This window comes from Colobus angolensis, unplaced genomic scaffold (assembly GCF_000951035.1).
Source record: "Colobus angolensis palliatus isolate OR3802 unplaced genomic scaffold, Cang.pa_1.0 Scaffold69, whole genome shotgun sequence".
NCBI classification, from domain to species: Eukaryota; Metazoa; Chordata; class Mammalia; order Primates; family Cercopithecidae; genus Colobus; species Colobus angolensis.
In genome coordinates this window covers 5,280,377-5,287,765 of record NW_012120598.1, presented here as the reverse complement: position 1 = coordinate 5,287,765, position 7,389 = coordinate 5,280,377, and positions in this window count along the sequence as shown.

The window sequence follows — 7,389 nt, the reverse complement described above, 5'->3', positions numbered from 1 at the left end:
TTTTGCTTTGGCAGCGCTACAAAGGACCTCAGCACTTCCAGTCAAGGCAAGACCCCGCTAATGAACCAATATTTGTTCTGGGGCCCGCCCTGGGTTTGCAGAGACACTGAGGTGTCAGTTGAGATTTATGACAATGATGTAAAGCAGAGAAAAGACCATACAGGGTTGGCTCACAAAACTGTTGGTGGAGTTGAGGGGAAAGGACAGGCTGCTGGGCTGGGGCCATTGCTAGGAGTGGGAGAAAGATTCAGTCAAGAACTTATTGAGTGCCTACTATGTGGCAGGAACTTTACAGATGTGATCTTCTTCTAGTTCTTATGGTCACTTTGTGAAATTGTTATTACTATCCAGATTTTATGGATCAAATTTTCCAAATATTTATTCACACCTTCTTATGTGACATATACTGCACCATAAAGTTATCTGCCTGAAAAGTGAGAACGAACAATAACATTCTAAGCCCCCAGTGATGGAATGAACCCCTCTCTTAGCCAATGGGACCCCAGGGAAATATTAAAGACTGAATTCCTAGCCGCGATGGGATGGGAGTTCAAACACGCTTCATGATACCCTCCTTTTTGTGGTTTAGACACAAAAAGTGACCAGCATTAATACTGAAACAGATCGTAAGACGGACGGAACAGACTCTTTGTGGCAATGAGATACCAAATAAGGCCATACGAGACAAGGGTTAAGTCACACACTTCTACACTTAAAGAATAAATTCTGTTCTAACCGCCACAAGATTTTTCTTTTTCTTTAGTGGCTAAAGAGGCATTGGCCTCAAGATAAGCAATATAAAACAATTACAGCTCATCCACTACCAGATGCAGACTAACTCCGTGTTCCGCAAGCCATAACTATAGCTTTGATTGAACCAGAAGCTGATTTCAGCAACTTTCTTCTGATAGGAGGCCACTGACTACAGGATGGTTCTGGCCAGTTTACAGAGGCTACACACTACAGTGCCTCGTGTTTTTGCTTCACTTTTTTGACCCAATTGTAATGTATTTAAATATTAAGTCTGCATCCCAAAGTGAAATGGGACACATGTAACACGCATGTGATTCAATATGCATGCATGAGGACCCTCTTTGTAAATATTCATAGCTTCTAACTGTTTAATATCTATGTTTAGCCAACCTGTTTAGCATAAAGCTCCTGCCCCGCTGGAGGCTACACTTCCCAGCCTGGCAGGATGGCTGCCCTGCAGTCTGTAATCCTTTATAAAAAATAAAGCCTCCTTTCCAAAGTATGTAGGCAATTGAAGTAGAATATAATAAGTGATAAGAAGTATAGAGATAATGATCACCTGTCTAGCTGGAGGATTGAGAGTAGGCTTCTAAGATAACATCTAAATTGACTGTTGAAGCATAAGAAACCCATTTTACCTGTGATTAACCAGTTGAAAAACCGAGGCAAGGGCAGCCAGGAAACTCCATGTACAAATTAGAGAAAACAAAGTTTAAGTCTCAGTTTTCTTATGAAAGTTAGGATTTAAACTCAGCTTTGACTCCAAAGATTGTGTTTATTCTACTTCCACCAAAATTTAGGAAAGAAAATGGTAGTAGATGCATATCCAACTGCCTCTCCATCCTTCATAGGTGTATCTAGAGCCAACTCTCACCACTGTGATTTTTCAGGACATGGTTTTCTTATCCCGCTGCTCCCATGAAGAACAAAATGCAGTTTGAACAAGTTAACAACAGTAACACAGAGAGTTGCGAAGTACTTTTTTGACTGCCAAAGTTCCCCTGATGGGAGTTGGCAGCAAAGATACTTTCTGGGTTAGACAATTACTGGCAGTAAAGAATTCCTGAAGTTACACCTAACTCCGGTTATGCCATTGCTTACACCAAATGTTGACCTACCCGTGTATAGTAGGCAGCAAAGAAATATTTTAGTTAGTGATTGAGTGCTTTTAATACAATATTATAGTTCTCATATTTTTAACAATTATTACTCATTGTTCTAATTTTAAATAATTGTTTAAATTTCATAGAATAAAATATGTGTTGCCTTGCCAGAATAATGAATATGGTTTTATGATTCAGTGTTTAGCTAATGCAAAATACCTCCTCGAGACTCAACCCAAATGTTTCAGGAAGGAATCCAAAAATTTTTCTTAGGAAATGACAACGTGCAACTAGAATGTAAAATTAAGGAACTTACAATAAAGCAAGCTTCAGTGCAATCACTTATTTCAGCAGTTGATGGATTCTATTAGAAGAGTCATTTGGGCACTGGTTTCCAGGTGGAGCGTGATTAATTATTACTCCTGTAAGGCACTCATTCATCATTACCTAAGTAAATAAATATTTTTACATCTTTAATTTTAATACCTAAATCAACCAGAAAGAAACTAGTCTATTTACTTGGGGGTGAGAGAACTCCATAGAAATGAAGGTCTGTGTTGATGGACTAGGAAGGAATCCAGTACCACATCAGCAGCACAGCACAGGAATGGGAAGCAGAGATTACAGCTCTGACTCATGTTCTGATAAGAGGTGGCCCAGAGCTCCCAGTGTTTCTGAGGCTGACTCAGAACTCTGAGCAGGACTGTGGGTGAACCAACAGTCACCATGGAATATGAACTAGACAGATGGGTTTTGATGCGATGTGGTGTAGCTGGAAGGGCCGCCTGGCACAGTGCTGGGCCCGGACATTGGGGTCAGGACTTGTCAGATGAATTAGCTTCTGAAAGAGTCAGTCATGCTGGCACCAAATATTGTGGGTGGGCTTTGTATATAGAATCGCCTGGTCAGTGGTTCTCAAACTCGAGCATGTCAGAATGAACTGGTCTGCTGGTTAAAAATGTAGATTTCAGACCAGGTGCAGTGGTTCACATCTGTGGTTCACACCTCAGCACTTCGGGAGGCCGAGGCAGGTGGATCACTTGAGGCTGGGAGTTAGAGACCAGCCTGGGCAGAGTAGTGAGACCTTGTCCGTACAAAAAAAAATTAAAATAAATTCGCTGGATATGGTGGTGCTTGCCTATAGTTCTAGCTACTTAGGAGACTGAGGCAGGAGGATCACTTGAGCCTAGGAGTAAGGCATTACAATGAGCCGTAATCCCACTACTACACTGTAGCCTGGGTGAGAGTGAGAACATGTCTCAAAAAGAAATGAAGATTCTCTGGCCCAATCCCAGAAGTTCAGATTCAGTAAGGCAGGGATGGGACCCACAAATCTGCATTTTTAAAACTTACCGTATAGATTTCTGATGAGAAAGCATGGTCTAGGAGGTAATGAAATAAATAAGATAAAGATATTATATTCTACCTGGCAGGATGAGCAATAATATATGAAATCCAATAAAATATGGTTTCATGGCATAAGTACAAAGAAAGAATTTTGCCCTTACCACCTTCTCTCACTCTGGTTACACTATAGGTAAGTGTCAGCGCCCCATATGTTGTCGCCAATTTTCAGAGGCTATTAAGAAATTACTAACAAGATCTTACATTTATATTTGAATTTAAAAATTTCCATTTACCAATAAAACATACCAATTAAGTGCATAACAGGCAGTTCTATTGTAGTGGAAAAGGTATGGTATCAGATACTAAAGGAAAAAAAAAACTGAATTCAAATCACAATTTCATTTCTGGCTAAATTTATTGTATTGAGATGTGATAAAGCAACTCAATTTCTAAATGTTGCATTGTGATAAAGCAACTCAATGACTAAAATCTTGGAATAATATTATCTGCAGAGAATGATCATTGTAAGAATTAAGTGAAAAGCGTATAAAAGCGCTGATGATTGTACCTAGTATATAGAGAAATCTCTGAAATTTTTTTGTCTAGATGGATGGATGAACAAAAGCACAGTTGGGTGGATGAGAAACTTTTTTGAAATCAAATGAATGATGAAAATATTGGCAAACATGATGTTAGCTTTCAATTTAGTGACAAACATGATGAATTCTTTAATTATTTAAATTACCAATTACTTCCTTGTCTCAGTGTATTTTTACCCACTAGAATCACAAGTGACATTCCTTATTTTTATCCTGCTTTGCTTTGATTTCTTACATAGCCTTGATGTAAATCATTTAAAAATTCCATTTAAACCATAGACCAGCAGAGCCCGGCAGCCTTTGGATTTAGTGCTGCTGAACCATACAGGAAAACTAATTCATTCATTTGGCTTTCATTTTGTGCATCCTTCCCATCTTATTCACTACTTTTATTAATTTCTAGAGCATGGTCTGTGAGCAGCTCCACAGAAGTTCGCGATTACGTGGCGCCGTCTACCATGTTAACTCTTCAAATGGCGTCATTTATAGGCACAGCTGCCTCATCCTGACTTCACTGGGAGAGAGGCAGAACTAGCATTTCCTGTGTCACAGCCCATTTATTTTCAGACACGTGTTGCAGCATACATTAAGTTCAATTTCTGTGGAGCTGCTATTGAGGTCTAGAACCATGCACAGTTGGATGGCACCATTCCCTCCAAAAGGGACAAGGATGAATAATGCAGAAGAAACGGACATAGGAAAAGGTAAATTTTCCAGTCGGTGACATCCAGCGCATGCCGTGGAAAAGAAGAGGCTGTGTGAATTAGAGGTGGATGGTACTTGTGTATTTATAAACAATTTCACACACATCATTTGATAGTCTATGCTATGACACAGGTATTGTAATAGTCCTTATTTTAGAGATGAGAAAATGGAATCACAACAGGGTTGTGTAAATTGCTCAAAGTCACACAGTTGGCAAACTGCATAGCAGAAATTGGAAATCACTTTTATCTAACACCAAATCCCAGATTTCTTCCAAAATGATTGTATTTCTCCATATTCAGATGTGACTGTGGGGTTAGCAGAGTCCTTAAGAAGAAGGGAAAGGGAGGCATCTCCAAGACACACACAGTTTTTCAAAGTCAACCTACATAATCTGATTTAAACAACCACCGCCCCCCGCCCCTCCCCGCCGCCGCCGCGGCCGCCCATCACATTATGCTCAAAGGCATTCTGTGGGTCTTACCTTCTTAATTTATTTCTTCTTAAATGCTAGTCGATAATCACAGGAGATTCACTTTTTCACTTGCTCACTGTTACCTTCTTTCTTTTGTCACAGTCAACTGACACTGCCAAAGCAGTCAGTATTGGGGGATCATTGGCTTAACGATCCATACATTACAGCTCTAGCCTCACTTGGTTGAATTCCTTTGTACCTGAAGGCTCTGAAGTTCGTTAGGTTGCAGCAGTTGCTTTTTACAGAGGCGTTGTTGCACACAATTGAAATTTTACTTAGCACATAATAGCATTTGCCTAAGTAAACTCTGAATAATCTCTAGTTCAAAGAATTCTACAGTTAAAATGCCTCTACAGTTAAAATGCCTAGAGTTAAAATGCCTCTACAGTTAAAATGCCCACACACACAACCCTCCCTCATAAAAAGGCTGGAATAGGCCCGGCGCGGTGGCTCAAGCCTGTAATCCCAGCACTTTGGGAGGCCGAGACGGGTGGATCACGAGGTCAGGAGATCAAGACCATCCTGGCTAACACGGTGAAACCCCGTCTCTACTAAAAAAAAATACAAAAAACTAGCCGGGCGTAGTGGTGGGCGCCTGTAGTCCCAGCTACTCAGGAGGCTGAGGCAGGAAAATGGCGTAAACCCGGGAGGCGGAGCTTGCAGTGAGCTGAGATCCGGTCGCTGCACTCCAGCCTGGGCGGCAGAGCGAGACTCCGTCTCAAAAAAAAAAATAAAAAATAAATAAATAAAAAAATAAAAAGGCTGGAATAGATTCATTATTATCGTTCAGTGCATGCAAACAACACTTAAGTGCCAAAATAGAAACACGTTCACCCAAAGGATGACATGTCCTGCATTATTGTGTTAATCTCAAATGATCCTGTTTACCTTCTTTTTTTGTGGTCTAGAAAGGTCCTTATATAAGTGAACTACAGACTTCTCTGTCCTCAGCTGAGAATCCTTTATTGAATGTTTGATTAAGCACCTTAAATACATTTTCCAGGCTCAAGAACCTGCTGAACGCACCAGGTATAATGAGCTCAAGCATTGTGGGATCAAGATGAAACCTCAAACACCTGGGAAATGCAACTAATGCTGACATTTGTAGCAAAGGAAATTCCTCTTCCTCCTTCCTCACCTCCTCCTCCTCCTCCTCCTCCCACTTCTCCTGATCCCCCTCCCCTCCCCTCCTCCTCCCGCTCCTCCTCCTCCCACTCCTTCTCCTCCCACTCCTCCTTCCCCTCTTCTTTCTCCTTCCCCTCCCCATTTCCCTCCCCCTCCTCTCCTCACACTACTACCTATGCCCAGAGTGGAGGATGCATTTTGGGACCTGTCAATTCCAGCCTCTCTCCCCACCCACTTCTGCTCCTCACCCACCACTTCTTAACTCCTCCACAAGAGAGAAGTTGCCAGTTGTCAGAAATGGAGATGATTGTAGGCACATTATACTAAGTGTGTATCCACGAGAGCTCTCTGCTTTTTCCTCCTACTTTCCATACTTATGTAGTAAGCAGACCCAGGAAAAGCCTGACTTTCCAAAATTCATTCTCTTTCTGTCAATCTCTTTCCTTTCTTTCCTTCTGGGCACGCAATCGAACACAGTAGCTCCCACATACGTTCAAGGGATACGTTCCAAACCCCCATGCTGGAAACCACAGACAGCACAAACCCTGTATACGCGATGCTTTTTCCTGTACGTATATATCTACAAAAACGTTTATTTCATAAATTAGGCACAGTAAGAGTTTAACAACAATAACTAATAATCAATTATAACAATATGCCAGCCTCAGTGCTCTTGGCTTTAGGACCATTAGGGAGTGAAATAAGGGTTACTTGAACACAAGCACTGAAATACCCCAGCAGTTGATCTAGTAACCTAGAAGCTACCAGGGGACTCACAAAAGGGGAGTATGTACAGTGTGGGTCACCAGGAAAAAGGAGTGATGCGGGTCCTGGGCAAGGTGCAGCAAGATGGCACAAGATTTCATCACATTACTCAGAGTGGCACACAATTTAGGAATTGTTTATTTCTGGAATTTTCCATTTAATATTTTTGGGCATCCATTAACCATAGGTAACTGAAACCGCAGGAAAAAAAAAACTTCAGATTAGGAGCTACTACTGTAGTATTAGATTCAGAAGAAAAGAAGTCCTTTCTTTGGCTTAGCTAATGAGCCTGTATTGAGAGCGAGTAATAAATTGTGACTTTCTTCTCCTTTTCTCACCACTAATACTTGAGTTTGCTATTTCTTTAATCTGACACCTGTCAGGGAGAAGTTCTAAGTAGTAAAGTTGTTTCCACTCATTCCTGAGACTTCAGTTAGTACCTTTAAAATATATGCAAACCGGGCCGGGCGCGGTGGCTCAAGCCTGTAATCCCAGCACTTTGGGAGGCCGAGACGGG